The 16,365-nt window shown below is 43.9% G+C and overlaps 1 long non-coding RNA gene across 1 annotated transcript in view; it reads left to right on the forward strand.

Moving 5' to 3' along the window:
- LOC123381480 overlaps positions 1–16,365 on the forward strand; it is a 155,694-nt gene that overhangs the window by 59,642 nt on the left and 79,687 nt on the right. Inside the window, exon 2 of the long non-coding RNA XR_006588506.1 lies at positions 4,756–5,027. This is a non-coding gene — a long non-coding RNA (uncharacterized LOC123381480). The remainder of the gene's footprint in view (positions 1–4,755; positions 5,028–16,365) is intronic.

Consider the following 16,365-nt stretch of genomic DNA (forward strand, 5'->3'; position numbering starts at 1 on the left):
ACTGAGCCACCCAGGCACCCCAACATGGTTCTTTTTTGTTCGCTTTGCCCCCACTGCCACAGCTGATCTTGCCGCTTATTCCGCCATTTTGGAAGTGGATGCCATCCAATTCAATGTAAAGTGTAAACATGCTGTGTCTAAGACCCTGTGCTACTTCTGAGCTGGGAGGGACCCAGTGGTCGTCTGCTCCCACCATTCACTTTAGAGATAAGGAAACTGAAGTGTCTGATAAATCAGGTGACTTACCCAGCGTCCCGTAGACAGTTGAGCTGGTACCTGCCTGACCTTGGAACCCTGTTCTCATTCCCCCTAACTTGACATTGCTCTAGCATCACTGCATCTCGTTTTTCACTTTGGACTTGTGTCCATGTGAAACAAGAAAATTAGACATCTGGAAAGCATGCTTTTGAGTAACTTAAACATCAGATCCTGACATTTAACAGAGAGCTAAGGTCGGTGACCGCAGACGAGTTGCTTTGGCTGGTCTGATTCCACAGCAAATGTCTCAGTCCTTCATTGTGTGTTGGACGAGGTGTAGTCACAGTTGGACTTCGCATAACTTCCAAAACCAACATCCTCTCTTTGGCTCAGACCAGAACCTTGCCTATTTTCTGTGGTAGAGTAGACTCCATTGATCTTTAAAAAGTTGAGCCTTGTATAATTTGACACAGCTTCGCATCTCCGTTCTTGTGGTTTCCAGTGTTGTCCCCTGGTCTCTGCCTCTGGGTGTCTCTTTCTCCTCCAAGTACTCTGAGAGGAGAAACTCTCTCTGACCAAGTCTCCAGAAGACCAGAAATGAGGCTACTGAGCCCTGCATTTGATTTAGAGAGAAGTTTGTGTTCGAGAATTCTGCCAAGGGAGGGAAATAAACCAGAGACCATGGAACATCTGCTCCATGCTGGTATTACTGTGATGATTGGGGCTCCCTGGAGTCGGGGTGAAGATGAGCCAGTGGATGGTCCTGAGGTGATTTGCCCGTTTGAAACGTGGCATCTGTGAAAACCTAGTAAAAATACAAAGAATGTGCCTGAACAGATGGTACGTGAAGAACTCTGGACTAGAACAATTCTCGGGGAACCCTTAAAGATGAATAAATGTGGCCAGGGAAAAGGATTATATATGATTAATAATGACTCTGTTATATTGTTAAAATTGCCTGCGTAGTTGCCCTCCAAAGACGGTTTTGTTTCTGGTTTTTGTTGTTGGTTTGGTTTTTTGGGTATAGATCAAAGTTACCAGTCAGGCCAAATTACATAGTGCAGGTAAGTACTTTCCACTCAGCTTTCTAGAATATCATGTCTCCGCATTGCAAAGGTTATTCACAAAATCAGAACAGAAGAGTTAGACCTTGGGTCATGAATGAGTGTGTGGGAGTTAGACTCACTGAAAAGCATAAACAGTAGATTTAAGTGAATATATTTGCAGCTGTATTGTTCTTCTATTGATGTAGAAGAAATTCTAAGGCAGTGCAACTGACCTTAGTGAACTCCATGAGAAAAGTCAGTATTCTGGACTGAACGTCAGTTTGGAACTTGATTAGCAAGGCATTGCCAAAAAGAGAGAAGAGATAAAAATTACTTTAATCGACAGAGCAGCTATTTGTATGTAACCCTGTGCATGGTGCTGCTAAAAGGCTGGTGATTAATAAGTAGCTTATTCTTTCAAGAAGGGTAATGATTTTCCTTGGCCCCGTAAGTTCACTCTTGATTTAAAAAACTATTTTGGCAAAAGTCAATTTTAGCTTCTGTTACGTGAGAACATTACAAACTATGGCTAAATGAAATCATTTTAAGGGGCTGTGTTTCTTGCATAGGTTATGATTATATTCGGTTTCATGGAACAGAAAGCTAAGTTAGGAATTTACATGTAGACATTACTTTGCCCCTGTGACCAAGATTGGCAGTCCAGGGTTGGTGGAAGGTAAGGGTGTCACCAAGGACAAAGACTCCTCATGATTATTTGTAAACTGTAGAAAGGTGCATCATTTGGTCCCAAATACACACTGGTTTTGTCATTCTTTTTTTTTTTTCTGGATGAGAAGGTTCTGCTGTGATCTTTCTATCCAGTGTCCATGTTCCAACATGAACTTGTGTTCCAAACCTCTGGTCATGATCCTGATACTTGGAGTTACTCAGAGCAATCTACCTTGTGAATTGTATTACTTTAAAAAGATCCCAGATCATGTCCAAAAAAATCAGAGAAATGTACGAAGAAGAAAATAAAATCCACCTCATATTTTACAGCCCCAAATAACTACTAACATCACGATGAAACTTCATCCAGAAATTGTTACATTTCTGTATGTCTATATATACATATGTATGTGTACACATGCATATATAGCCACACATATGTAATTGTATACACATATTGTGTTATTTCCCACTCCTATTTTTATAAATAATTATATATATATATATATATATATATATATATATATATATATATATGGGATTGTGTAAAAATTTGCCGAGTGACTGGAAGTGCAATCTTAGCGGCATTCTGAATTATTCAATTACACCAGGACCCGTTTCCCCACCCCACCCCCTCGCCATCTTGCTTTTAGCCAAACATGAATGTAAAGGAATTGTCTACAGTAGGTTGTCTTTCCATTTGGATATATCTTGTTTTATGATTCTTGGTAAGGTTTTGTAGATTTATTTACAAAAATTCCAAGCCCACCTTGTTCAATTTTTCCTGAATGCTTTATTCACTTGACCAGCCATTGTCAATGAGATACTGTCTATGTTGCCATTTCTAGGTACTCATTGCTAGTAGAGAAAAAAAGTTATTGAACTTTGTATATTTATGTTACATTGAGCCATCTTACCAAATGATCTTATTCTAGCAATTTTGTAAAAAAAACTTGTGTTTCTAGAAACAAAATCGTATCAATAAATCAAGAGAGTTACCTCTGCTTTTTAACACGTATCCAAAATATATTCTTTGAATTTGCTCATAGCTCCAAGGCAATATTGAAAAGTTACAGAAAAGAATAGGAATTGAAAATTTACCAAGTAGCATGAGAAATACCCAATTAATATATGCTGCAGATACCTCAGTTGAACCAAGCACATGAAAAGGATGCCAACTCCCACTCTAGTAAGATGAAACATACCATAATGAATGAAAAATACTCAGTTTCATTGTTACATATTAAAGTGACAAAAAAATAAAAAGAACTATAACAGTTATTGTTGCTGGGGCAAATCCTTTGTTGTTGTTTTTCTTTAGGACGATTGTAAAGTTTATTTAGAGAGAGCACGCAAGCTGGGGAGGGGCAGAGAGAGCGGGAGACACAGAATCCGAAGCAGGCTCCAGGCTCTGAGCTGTCAGCACAGAGCCCGACGTGGGGCTTGAACTCACAAACTGTAAGATCATGACCTGAGCTAAAGTCGGCCAGTTAACCGACTGAGCCACCTAGACCCCCTGTTTTAATTGGTATTGATATTAAGCTTTATAAATAGTTGTTATATATGTGGGGTATGTTCTTCAATCTGAACTTTTCTTTTTCTAGAGCATGTTTGCTATTCTTGGGCCTTGGAATTTCCATATGAGTTTCAGAATCTACTTTTCAAGTTCAAAAAAACAAAAAAAACCATTGGGGGCTTGGATTAGAAATGAATTCATTTGATATGTCATTGTGAAAGAGTTGCTATTTAGAATAGCTAATCTATATCTCTGCATTGACTCAGGTTTTTAAAAATGTCTTTCACCTCAACATCACTTATCAGGGAGATGCAAATCAAAACTACAGTGACCTATCACCTCACACCTGTCAGAATGGCTAAAATTAACCCAGGAAACAAAAGGTGTTGGTGAGGAGGTAAGAAAAAAGGGAATCCTCTTGTACTGTTGGTGAGGATGCAAACTGGTGCCGCCACTCTGGAAAACAGTATGAAGGATCCTCAAAAAATTAAAAATAGAACCACCCTCTTGTTCAGCAATTGCGCTCCTTACCCAAAGAATACAAAAATACAAACTTAAAGGGATATGTGCACCCCGATGTTTATAGCAGCATTATAGCAGCCAAACTATGGAAATAGCCCAAGTGTCCATCGACTGATGAATGGATAAAGAAGACGTGGTATAGATCTCTACAATGGAATATTACTCCACTATAGGAAAGAATGGAATTTGCCATTTGCAACAGCATGGATGGAGCTAGAGTATAATGCTAAGTGAAATAAGTCAGAGAAAGACAAATACTATATGATTTCACTCATATGTGGTATTCGGGAAACAAAGGAGCAAAGGGGAAGTAGGCAAACCAAGAAACTGACTCTTAACTATAGAGAACAAACTGATGGTTACCAGAGGGGAGGTGGATGGGGGGGGGGTAGGGGTGAAACAGGTGATGGGGATTAAGGAGGGCACTGGTGATGAGCACTGGGTATTGGAGGGAAGTGTTGAGTCACTATATTATACACCTAAAACTAATATTGAGCTCTATGTTAACTAACCGGAATTTAAATAAAAACGTAAAATGAGTTTTAAAATTTTCTCCTTAAGGTTTTGAACATCGTTCACTGGATTTACTCCTGACTTGGATTTTTTCTGCTATCATGTATGCCGCCTCTGGTGATTTTAAAATAGGTTCACGCCTTCTTTGAAATGCCTCCCTTTAAACGGTGAAGCTTAAATCTCCTCCTATTAGGTGCGAGACAGACTGAGAGACTTCGGACTAAGAAAACAAATAAAGCAGAAGAAATTCAGAAACGACAGCATGAAGGCTTCCTCCTTGCTCTTTTTCAGATCGTTCTCTGTGCAAGAATGCAGCTGTAATGTCATGAGAATACTCCTGCAGTCGTAGAGAGAGGTCCAAACGCAGAGAACTGAGACCTGGTGGAGCCCTGCCGCCTCCAACCACATGAGTGGCCATCTTGGAACCGAATCGCCTAGCTGCAGTCAGGCCATTCAGGGGACGACATGCCTTCTACCATGTGATGGCAACCTCATTAGAGACCTTGAGCCAGAACCATCCAGCTGAGCCACTCCTACATTCCTACCCCTCAATACCATGAGAGGTAAGAGGCAAAAAAAGGTTTATTGTTTTAAGCCACTAGGTTTTAGAATACTTCATTACAGAATAATATATAACGAATACGCCTTGTTAAAAACGCTCCTTTTGTTGGCTGCTGTATGGAAACCACATTGTTTTTTTACGTTTTTTTTTTTTTTTTAGCCGGCTACCTTGCTAAGCTCTCGTACTAATTTCATTAATAATAAGTTGTCTGTAGATGGTGAGATGTGTGTAGACATTTCTTATGCACTTCCGGCAGCTTTCTTTCCTTCCATTCCGTATTTTTTCCCCCCCTTAATGCAGGTGGCTTGGTCTTCAGTGTGACGATGACTAGAAACATTGATAGTGGGTGTCCTTGTTCTGTTCCTGTTTTTAAGGGAGTTTTCTGATATTTTTCCACTGCTAGAATATCCTTATTGGGTAAGAGAGTTCTTGCTCACTCTCAGTTGACGCCCTCAACGCACGAATACACGCGAACTTGTGCTAGTATATCTGTAGTTACAGACACAATTCACATTCTTTGCACGGAAACGATAAATGAGAAGACACAAAGACACAAACACTTAAAATGCTGTTGGATATTGCCAAATCACCTCCCAGCATGTTGCATCATGAGAAAACTCCATTGATAGTATATGTGCATGTACATTTACTATTACATAGTATGTGCACATTCTCCATGTGTCCTCAACTGTTTTCGTCTCCAGTGATAACCTCCCCATTCTCTTGAAGTAATGATGAAAACGTCCGGTTGTAGAGCAGTTACTGTGTTCTAGGCACTGTTCTCTGGCTTCCTTTATATTAGCTCACTGTTAAAAAGGTGCTTTCATTAACCCCAGTTCACAGATGAACATCTGTGGCACAGAGAGTTTCGGTAACTTGCCCAAAGTCCCACCGCTAGTGAGTGACACGGCCAAGATTTGAACCCAAACAACCAGCCCTCGAGTTCATGCTCTTAAACGTTATGCGACACGGCCTTTTACAGCTGGCAGCTAGTGAGTGTTGGCCCTGTGGTCAGAGCTGTGGTAACTCAGTCGTCACCATCTCAGCAAGAACTGTTATCATCCGCAGTAGGTTGCCTGTCATAACACATGACACCCCTTTGCTGTTGACTGAAAGTATTGATTCGATGGTGTCTTGGCTGGATGGTTGATGTCCCTATGCAATTTAATCTCCTAGCTGGTGGCTCCTCCAGGCCATGGAGAGCTGCCCCGGGACTAGAGCTAAACTGAGATTTATTGCATGATTTGGGAGAAGGCATGTGGTTGTGGTTTGAGCACTCATATCTGTATTGAGCAAGAGACAGTCTGAAAAAGTAAGGGCTCGGGAATGAGAAGGACTGGGGTCTCCTTTTCTGTTCCGCTTACCAGGTTAGGTTTATTGAAATCTCAGAGCCTTGGATTTTCTCATCTGTGAAACATGGACAAGGGTAGTTGCTTTGTGGTGGTGGTAAGAGAATTAAGTAAGATGACGTGTGTAGAGTGTGTGGTTGGTACCTGGTATGCAGTACTCATTCTACAAGTGCAAAGTCCTTTCTTCCTCCCCGAGGGCAGCTGTGTGTCAGGGTCACACATCTCGACGTGTGAGAGTATAAAACTAGCCCCAAACCGAGACCTAAAATTTAGTGAGTAATCCACACCCAGGCAGCTGAGACTTGATAACATGTGAGCAGATAGTTTTACTAATGTAGAAGAAGTCCGTGAAAACTTCCTGTGAGCCAGGTATAATTTACAATATATTATATAGATCTAATTTTTAAAATCCTCAACAAACCCCATAGGGTATGTATGATGATGATTCCCATTTTGTGGATAAAGAAACTGAGTTACGAAGAAGGCACTTGCCCTTGGTCACACAGCTAGCAAATTGCAGAGCTGGGATTCGCACTCAGGCTATCTGGTTGCAGTCTTTTTTTTTTTTTTTTTTGAAGTTTATTTATTTTGAAAGTAAGAAAAAGCACAGGTGGGGAAGGAGCAGGGGGGTGGGGAGAGAATCCTAAGAAGGCTCTGCACTGTCGGCGTGGAGTCCAATCTGGGGCTCAAACCCATGAGCTGTGAGATGGTGACCCGAGCCAACATTAAGAACATCCAGAGTTGGACACTTAACCAACTGAGCCACCCAGGTGCTCCTGGTTGCAGTCTTAATCACCATATCGTTCTACCTCTGTGACACCTGTGAAGAGAAATTCCTGACAAATCTCTTAGGGAGAGAAGACCTACTCACACATTCACACCTTAGGTTTCTTCTTGGCAATGCATTTCCGGTGCAGTTATTATTTAAGTGCTGATGACTGCTTTGGTGCAACCTTAACAACGTTTGCTAAGGTTAAGTTGAATCTCTGCTATTTTGTTTGCCTCACAGAGGATCTTCCATCCCATCATTTCATTTCCTCATTCAACAATATTTCTTAGGCCTGGAGGGCGGGACAAATGCATGATCACCCTTGAAAGCACAAGACTAGTTCCACATCCTGTTTGTCGATTTCCGAGCTCTGTGACCTTGAGTAGGCTCATCTGAGCCTCCGCCCCTTTAGCTTAAATGGAGGCAATAATACCCACTTCTCTGGGTTATTCCTTTCATTAGCTAAGATCGTGTTGAAAGGGAAAGTGATTTGGAAACTAAAGCGCTCTGCAAATATTATTTGATAGAACTATCCCACAAAGAGGAGCCAGCCAGAAACCTTTGCTTACTTAAGCAAAAACCTGGCTTTGGGAATAGGAAGTGCATTAAATTGCTCACTGTCCTTTGATTGCCGATCTTAGCCAGGGTTTAAGCTTTAGCTGTGGCACCTGTATGTGACGAGAGAAGCTTTGAGGAAAGCTGGTGCAGGGATCCCACTTTGCCTTCATATAAGTATCTCCATGGGAATGTGATAGTTTTGTCAGCAGAGCGTTGCATCCTTTGCGGTCCAGAATACAAATTGAAATATTACGCTACAAAACTGCTAGCATTTCCTTACACAGAAAAGCTGTTAAAAAAAAATAAGCAAGTGGCTCATGGGACTTGGTAGCAGAGGTGAACTGTACCAAGGAGCTCATGCTGTCACCGCAGAACACGTCTTCGGATCTCCCAGAACCATTTCAAACAGCAAGGAAGCCTGATGTCAATTGCAGAGGACTTCTTTCTTCTTCCAGAAAGTTGTTTTGTTTGCCAGTGTCTGCCCAAACAGCTGTTTCCTGGAGTGACTATCTGAATTACACTCAACTAATAATACATATGTGAAAGTCCAATAAATACCACTTTCTACCCCTGCTTTGCAAGGATTCTTTAGATCTGAACCCAGATCTGCGAATCTGAGAATCTGCGTTTCTAAGAGCTCTGGGGTAGATGCTCATTCATAACTAGATAGGGGAAGCATGGCTGGAAGATGAGGGTGTGCCCAGCAGTGGGACGGAGGAGTTTCCGGGACTAAGCTGGTGTTGGGAATGCTCTGTTCACTCCCATCATCCATGACCTTTTTCTTTTCACGTTTTTCGAATAGTTTTCTGGACACTGGCAGCCTCCCAGTTTTAAGTCATTTTACATTATTTCAAGATTTTACCTAAATTCAAGTAAGTTAACATATAGTATAGCATGGCACCTGGGTGGCTCAGTCGGTTAAGCGTCCAGCTCTTGATTTTGGCTCAGGTCACGATTTTGCAGTTGATGAGATCAAGCCCCACATCGGGCTCTGTGCCGACAGTGTGGAGCCTGCTTGGGATTATCCCTTTCCCTCACCCTGTGCCCTTCCCCAACTCTCTCTCAAAATAAATAAATAAACACTTACTTTGTTTATGCCTTGATTAAAAAAAAAAAACACACAGCATGGAGGCTGCTTGGGATTCTCTTTCCCCTCTTTTTGTCCCTCCCCTCCCTCTCAAAATAAATATTTATTTTATTTATGCCTTTATAAAAAACACATGGCGTGTAGTGTTAGTTTCAGGAATAGAGTTTAGTGATTCATCACTTGCATAGAACACCCAGTGCTCATCACAAGTGTCCTCCTTAATGCCCATCACCCCATTTACCCCATCCCCCCATCCACGCTGTTTTAAAGCTATTTCATGACAATATGGATGAGTCCTTTATAAAAGCTTATATGCATTATCCTTTCAACTCATGCCCCCCCCCCCACCCCCAGCCTCCATCTCCCAGCCACGGCTCCTTAAATGATGTTCAGTAACACCATTTCATGATAAAATCTCAATGCTCACTTCTCTACTTCTCCACTTTTTGAATGCTATGAATGGCACATACTGCTGGGTCATTGCGCCCAAGGAGGAGTCCCTGCCCGTTTCCAAGAAAGAAAGAGTAGACGACGAGATGTTCAGTGTGTTCTATTTTCAAGAACTTTGGAGGTGGTAGGACATAAGGGAAGGTGTGAAGGCTTAGAATTCACTGTTTCTGCGGAAGCTGACAGACAGACGGGGTGGACAGGCAAACCTGTGACTTAGGGATGCAGGTAGGTGTGTTGGCTGTTTTTGCTGTTGTGGTTAAACACACAACAAAGGATGCCTCTGTACTCCTATCTTGACAAATGGCTTTGCGATCGATCAAATCTTTCTATTTGACTTCCACTTTCCGACCCTGTGACCAACTGGCTTGAAGTTGCCTAACCTTGATGTCTTGTATTTCCTCATCTGATAAAAAGAGCTAACATTGCCCAAATTGGATGGTGGTTTGGAAATAGAGATAAGACACGGCCCGTCGGTGTCCAGTATAGAACAAAAGCTAGTTTCTGTCCAATTCGGAGCCCCCTGTTGTTCCGCCTTTTCACCTCGTACAGGAGTTCTTTGTGGAGGCTGCTGCAAGCTGGGTCCATCCTGTTAGGAAACTCTGTTCAGCTGAACCGATGTGTATCAATGTCCCTTTGTAGAAAAGTGGGATGTGTGTCTGTGCATGTAACCCCATAAAGTACTGTGCAACAACACAGAAAGTAGCAGTTTAGGCATTACCAGGAAAGACGAGGCAACATGGGTTGTTGAAATAGCTGTGAATCCAAGAAAATGTTTCAGTGGTATGACTACTGGTCCACCCCAGGGTATAGTTAATGCTGACGAGTCAGCTGTCGGAGGTCTCGTTACATAGTTGGGAACATGATACCATCATGGGTGAATCCTTGCCACGTGTAAGAGTCCAGAAGGCAGGGATCCTTGGTTCATACATTTTGGACTAAGCAGGCACAGACCAGTCCTGTTTTATGTTTGTGGTTGAAGATAAAACAAACAGCTAATGTTTTGCTGTGAGCCAAATAATCTGAACACAGACTGAAATCACTGGGTTCCAGATGTGACATTCTACCCTTGGAAGAAGGACGTCAGGATCAGGATAGATGCTTGACCCAGAAGGAGCCCCCGGACTGTGTGCTTTGTGGTAAGCGCTTAGACTCGGTGCTTCTTGGAAAGAAGGGACTCTTAGCACAGGTGACTGAGGTCTCATACTTGTCAAAACACTTGGAAAGTTTTTCTCACTTGAGCCTCTCAAGCACCCCGTGAGGCGTGCTTGAAGTCCCCATGGAAAAAAGAAGGCACAGAGCCATTAGAAGACTGGGCCAGGAGGAGACCCTTGACTACTGGACCCTGGGCCCCAGCTTTTCCACCAGGCTCTGAGATGTGCCCTGTAAGGAATGGGGGTTAGATTTGGCTAATACGGAGTACTGACTTCTACCCTCCGGATGGGGTAGGTGCGTGGCCCTTGCGACAAAGAACAATGACCAAGAAAAAGTAGCTTTTTATTTACTGGTGGTTGCTCGGGCTTTTCCTTTAAATCCCCAAGCTGGGAACTAGGTGAGATGGATGGGGCCACGCGTCCTAAGCTCAAAGCCTGGGAATCCTCTGTGCTTCCTCTCCCCTCCTCGGCTCTATTCCTTCCTCTCCTGTTTCCACTCACTCTCCTCTTCCCTTAACCGAACAGAGCGGGAAATGCAATGCCTGTATACGGTGAGAAGTTGTAAACTTGTGGCATAACATTTTATGCTCCTTGCTCTGAATTTAAAAGCGGTATAACCAAAATGACCTAATTATGATGATCATTCCCATATAGACGCTTTGCAACCTTAAAAATGAAAGGTGGATGCAATTAATGCCTATTTTCGTTTGTCAGATTTCGGTGTACATCCCCAACTGGGGATTAAGTAGCTGATGCCCTGTGAATTTGCTTCTTGCACCTATTACTGTCATGTCCTTTATTATAGATGGTTCCCCAAACGCTCATTTCCATGGGTTCCAGTTGTTCGAGATAGTAAAACTGCACATAAAAAGGCAGCTTTTAAAAAAATAGTCTAAATCGGGAATGAGATCAAGGGAACCACAGAGTTGCCTCACCAACAACAAATATTGTTCCTGTCTCCTGTGGATTGAGTCCATGACCCATGGAACCACCTCAGAATAGGACACCAGCTGTCTTCTACCGTTCCCTTGTGGTTTACCTGTTCAATCTAATTTAGTTGGATAAATATTGATTGGCACGTATGCAATGCCGGAGATTTGCAGTGTCCTACCACTTGCAAATAGCAGGCACGCTTCGCATTTAGGGCCCACGTTCTCTGACCCCTTGAGCTGGGCCTGAGGAGTAAATGAAGAAAGATATCGGTGGTGGACAAGGGAAGGGAATGACATGGGCTGAATTTCACCGTGTGCCACACGTGGGGCTGGGTGCATTCTCGGTGACAGAGCTTCATTATCACAGCAATATTCTGAGGAAGGTGTTACTGTCCCCATGAAACTGCGGGGGCAACTGAGGCTTGGAATGGTTGAGTTGCGATAAAACTCATCCTCACCATTTGTTTTGTTTTGTTTGACTTTTTTTTTTTTCATTACGGAAAGATACATAGGACATAAAACTGTCTCAAGCACTATTTTCTTTTAAGTTTCTTTTGAGGGAGAGAGCGTTGGGAGTGTGCAAGTGGTGGAGGGGCAGAGAGAGAATCCCAAGTAGGCTCCACACCGTCAGTGCAGAGCCCAGTGTGGGGCTCAGTCTCACGAACTGTGAGATCACCACAAGAGTTGGATACTCATTGTAAATTGAGTATCTAAGTTTTAAAATACATGCACATATATATATATGTATATATATATATACACACACACACACACACAAACATAAATATTTAGAAATATAAATAAGTACAAATATAAGTACATAAATATATATATTATATATTATGCAATATATATTCTCTCTCTCTCTCTCTCTCTCTCTCTCTCTCTCTCTCTCTATATATATATATATATATATATATATATATATATATAAAGGTGCAGGGTTTCAGTGGATTTTGAAAGTCAGAAAAACTAGATAAATTTCTATGTAGAAAATGAATAGTTGCCTGCTACTGAGAAGAACACAGGAGGACCATTCTGGTAGCAAGTCACAAAGATGCACATCAGTTATGCAAAGGCATCATGAGGGGTGAGGGGGCCTCCTCGCTCTGGGGAAGGATCCCGAAATGTAGGTCACGAATCTGGTGTCTAAAGGGAACAAGTTAGGGGCGCCTGGGTGGCGCAGTCGGTTAAGCGTCCGACTTCAGCCAGGTCACGATCTCGCGGTCCGTGAGTTCGGGCCCCGCGTCGGGCTCTGGGCTGATGGCTCAGAGCCTGGAGCCTGTTTCCGATTCTGTGTCTCCCTCTCTCTCTGCCCCTCCCCCGTTCATTCTCTGTCTCTCTCTGTCCCCAAAATAAATAAACGTTGGAAAAAAAAATTTAAATAAAGGGAACAAGTTAAGCTGCGGACATTCACATACGCACACAGAACTTGATCCACTCCTTCCCTGTGCGCGCACGTGTGTGTGGGTGTGTGTGTCTGTGCAGGACAAAGGCATAGCTTGAGGTATCAGGACTGATCGTGCACCAGTCCAAGGGGAAGGAGTTGTGGTCCGTGGAATGACTTAAAAGTAGAATTTTGGTAGACAGGAGGTAAGGAGAACAGAACCTCATGCGCATGTGTATCCAAGCCTCTTCAAGGTGCCACTGAAGGGGTACGGTGGCCCAGGCATCTCCAGAGTGACAGCTCCAGGACCAGCTAGTTAACAGGATGCTGTGAGAGTCCAGGGAAATAGCAACATTCCTGCCAAATGTCCTGGCCCAGCCCATTGAAACCTGGCTAAACCTGTGGTCCACTGGAAGCACCCCCAGAGAGAAGTTGATCTGGGGGTGACAGCTGGGGCCACTCCTTACCAGCCAAGTGACCTTGGGCTAATAATCATGCCTCTCAGAACCGGGATGGCAGTAACTCCTGCATAAGGCAAATATGTGGAGTAAGTGAGGTAATTTATGTCAACAATACGGGGCCACTGCTTGGTGCAAAGAATACAGTCAGGAAATGTCACTCTCTTAATGACAGAAATAGCTGTCTTTTTTTGTTTTTTAAGCTACAATTAAAAAAAATTTTTAGTTTCTTTTTTGAGAGTGAGAAAGAGAGCAGGGGAGGGGTAGAGAGAGAGGGAGAGAGAGAATCCCAAGCAGGCTCCACACTGTCAGCAGAGTCCGTTGCGGGACTTGAACCCACGATCTGCGAGATCTTGACCTGAGCTGAATCAAGAGTCTGTTGCTTAACCAACTGAGCCACCCAGGCGCCCCCTTCCTTTCTTAAGCATTCCCCATGTTGAGATAATTGTCAGATGTTTTCTTCTCTACAATGTGCAAAGGAAGCATCATGACCCTGATTTATCACAGAGGAGGAAACTGAATCTCAGAAGTTCAGGGACAGCCACGGTCGCAGCCGGTAAACGACAGGACCAGAATTTGAGCACACCCTTCCTGTGCCCACCCGCCCACCTCCCTTTGCCTTTCCCTCCTCCGATGCCAGTTCTGGCCTCACGCTGTGGACCTTAAAAAACACCATCTTCCCAAAGGCAAGATAGTGATTTGTTAGGGGTGGAGGAGAACGTAGGCCAAGGGACTTGTATGTCCTGACTTCATCCATTCTTCTCTGAGGCCTTTGGCTTTGATTTCTTCAGACTTGGGCAGTTTGTTCCCACCAACAGGGATAATCTCACTAAATCAGCACCACCCCATCGGGGGAGGGAGCCAGCTGGTGATGCTGAGTAGTCTGAACCCCAGCAGCAATCAAGGTTGTTCACCCCATCAGTATCCAAACGAGGACAGGCTGGCAGGCTAGTCGGGCAGAGAGTAGATCACATAGGGGCTCGGAGGTCCCGGGCTTCTCTTGGAGGTGTCTTCTCGCCCACGAGTTGTTTGTACATTCCCCTGTCGTGTGTGCTGCTGTTCCTTCTAGAAGGACGTGTGGACAGGGTCTGGCATGACGCGGGGACACAGAGTCCACCTTCAAAGTCCTAGTGTTCATCTGATCCCTTGTCCTAACATCCTTGTCATACTACCCTCCTAGGCTGGCTTTTTTTTTTTTTTTTTTTTTTTTGGCCTTAACTGGGTATTTCTGAAGATTCCTCCTTGTTCCTGTGGTCCACTGTTTTCACACAGCTTTGGGGAGGTCAAGAACTTGAAGTCTCACCTCAGGTTTGGGGTGCTGCAAGTGCCACATAGCCCGGACTCCTCCTCTTTGGCCCTTCTCTAGTCTTTTCTGCCTTGAATGCTGCAGAATTCTAACCTTGAATTCTAACCTTCAGAATTTTCTTATTGTCCACCTCTTATTCAAAAACTTCTAATTAGTCTCCATTTTTCCAGTTGAAGCCTTTTCAAGTTGGATCTGAGGCCCATCTTTACCCATTTAATGATTATATCTCAAGAAAAAGATCTACGGAATGAAAATGGAGGGCGACCTCAGTCAACCACGCAGAGAATGGGTATAATCTTCAGGGATGGCCGTCTGCTTGTTTGTGCAGCCTCGTGTCGCTGGGGTTGCACAGAAGGTAGAAACCAACCCGAAGGGATTATAACCGAGGCAAGAAGAGAATTTTCTTGCTCATCTAACAGACCTGTTATTGAAGTGATTAAATTATGTCAGGAGTTGTTATTGGAAAGAGGATGTTCAGTAGGTAGCAGAGAAAATGTCATGGGCTCTATGGTTTTTTTTTTTTTCCCCGAATGGAGGATTTGGTGTTTGAACGAGACCACACTGGAAGTAATTCAACCTTTTTAAAAGGATGTGACATTTCCTCCCCATTCACATAGTGGGCGGTGGTTTGGCGATGTTGCCAGAAATGATGGTGTTTCCATAGAGAGCCTGCTGTTTTCTGTGACGTCCATTCAGGTGCTAGACACAACCTCCAGCTCAGACTAGAGCGGCAGGGAGGCCCCACATCACACAGGCCAGCCCGGGGTTGTTGGGATCAAGCAGAAAGCTTGTTGGTTTTCTTGCAGGAATAGACTAACCAAAGCCTTACTCTCCCAGAACTCAATAAATGCATTCACAATAACAGACCTCGAGAGGGTGTCTTAGCACAACCTCAAACTTCCTCTGCTCAGGGATGAGAATGGAGAAGAGAGAGTTGGCCCTCTCAGGCAGACAGTGTGGTGTCTGTGGAACACAGTGTCAGCAGGACCAGAAAATGGCCAGTCTTGGGGTGGCTGGGTGGCTCAGTCGGTTAAGCATCCGACTTTGGCTCAGGTCATGATCTCGCGGTTCATGACCCACGTCTCGTGGGTTCAAGACCCACGTCAGGCTCTGTGCTGACAGCTCAGAGCCTGCATCCTGCTTCCGGTTCTGTTCCTCTCTCTCTCTCTGCCCCTCCCCTCTCTTTCAAAAATAAATGAATATTACTAAAAAAGAAAAAAAAAATCAATCTTGCCAACACTGTGGTCTTGGACCTCTAGCCTCCAATGAAGGAGCCAGGAATGGGGCCACCATCAGAAAGCAGACTTGCTACAGGCTTGGCTCGCTTTTCGAGAAACCAACGTGCAAATGGAAAGGTGCAATTCTACCACTCACACAGAGGAAACAGATCGTTTGGGACATGTAAACCTGTTCCTGCTCTTACCAAAAACACTGCGTTTCTCCAGAGAATTATCCAACTGTCTTATGTGGTGGCTGGTGTCTTCGACATCCAGATGGTGGCTGAGTGAAGCTTCATGAATGCCCCCATGGTGTTCCATCAAAGCTGAAGTTAAGTCGGTTCTAGGGATGCCGAGCAGTGGGATTCAGGCACAGAGCTCTTTGCCAGGTTCCTGGAGCTGAGAGAAAGGTGTCCTGTCCCAGGCTTTCGAGAAAGAGGGGAGTTAGGTATGCCTCAAGCACACAACGGTATTGTTCCTTTCAAGCGACCTTGGCCAAATGGCGGGTAACAATGAGCGTGGAATTCACTTTTTGTGCACCTTCTGGGTTGCCCGGTCAATTTTGATCGCTTGCCCTAAACTTGACCCAACCCTGGAAAAAAGATGCTACCCCATTTGTCAGTGCCCTAAAGCCAAACAGTACCAGGAACGTACCTGGAGTGGAACTGAGTTGGG

The sequence above is a fragment of the Felis catus genome, chromosome D4, assembly GCF_018350175.1.
Source record: "Felis catus isolate Fca126 chromosome D4, F.catus_Fca126_mat1.0, whole genome shotgun sequence".
In the NCBI taxonomy this organism is placed as follows: Eukaryota; Metazoa; Chordata; class Mammalia; order Carnivora; family Felidae; genus Felis; species Felis catus.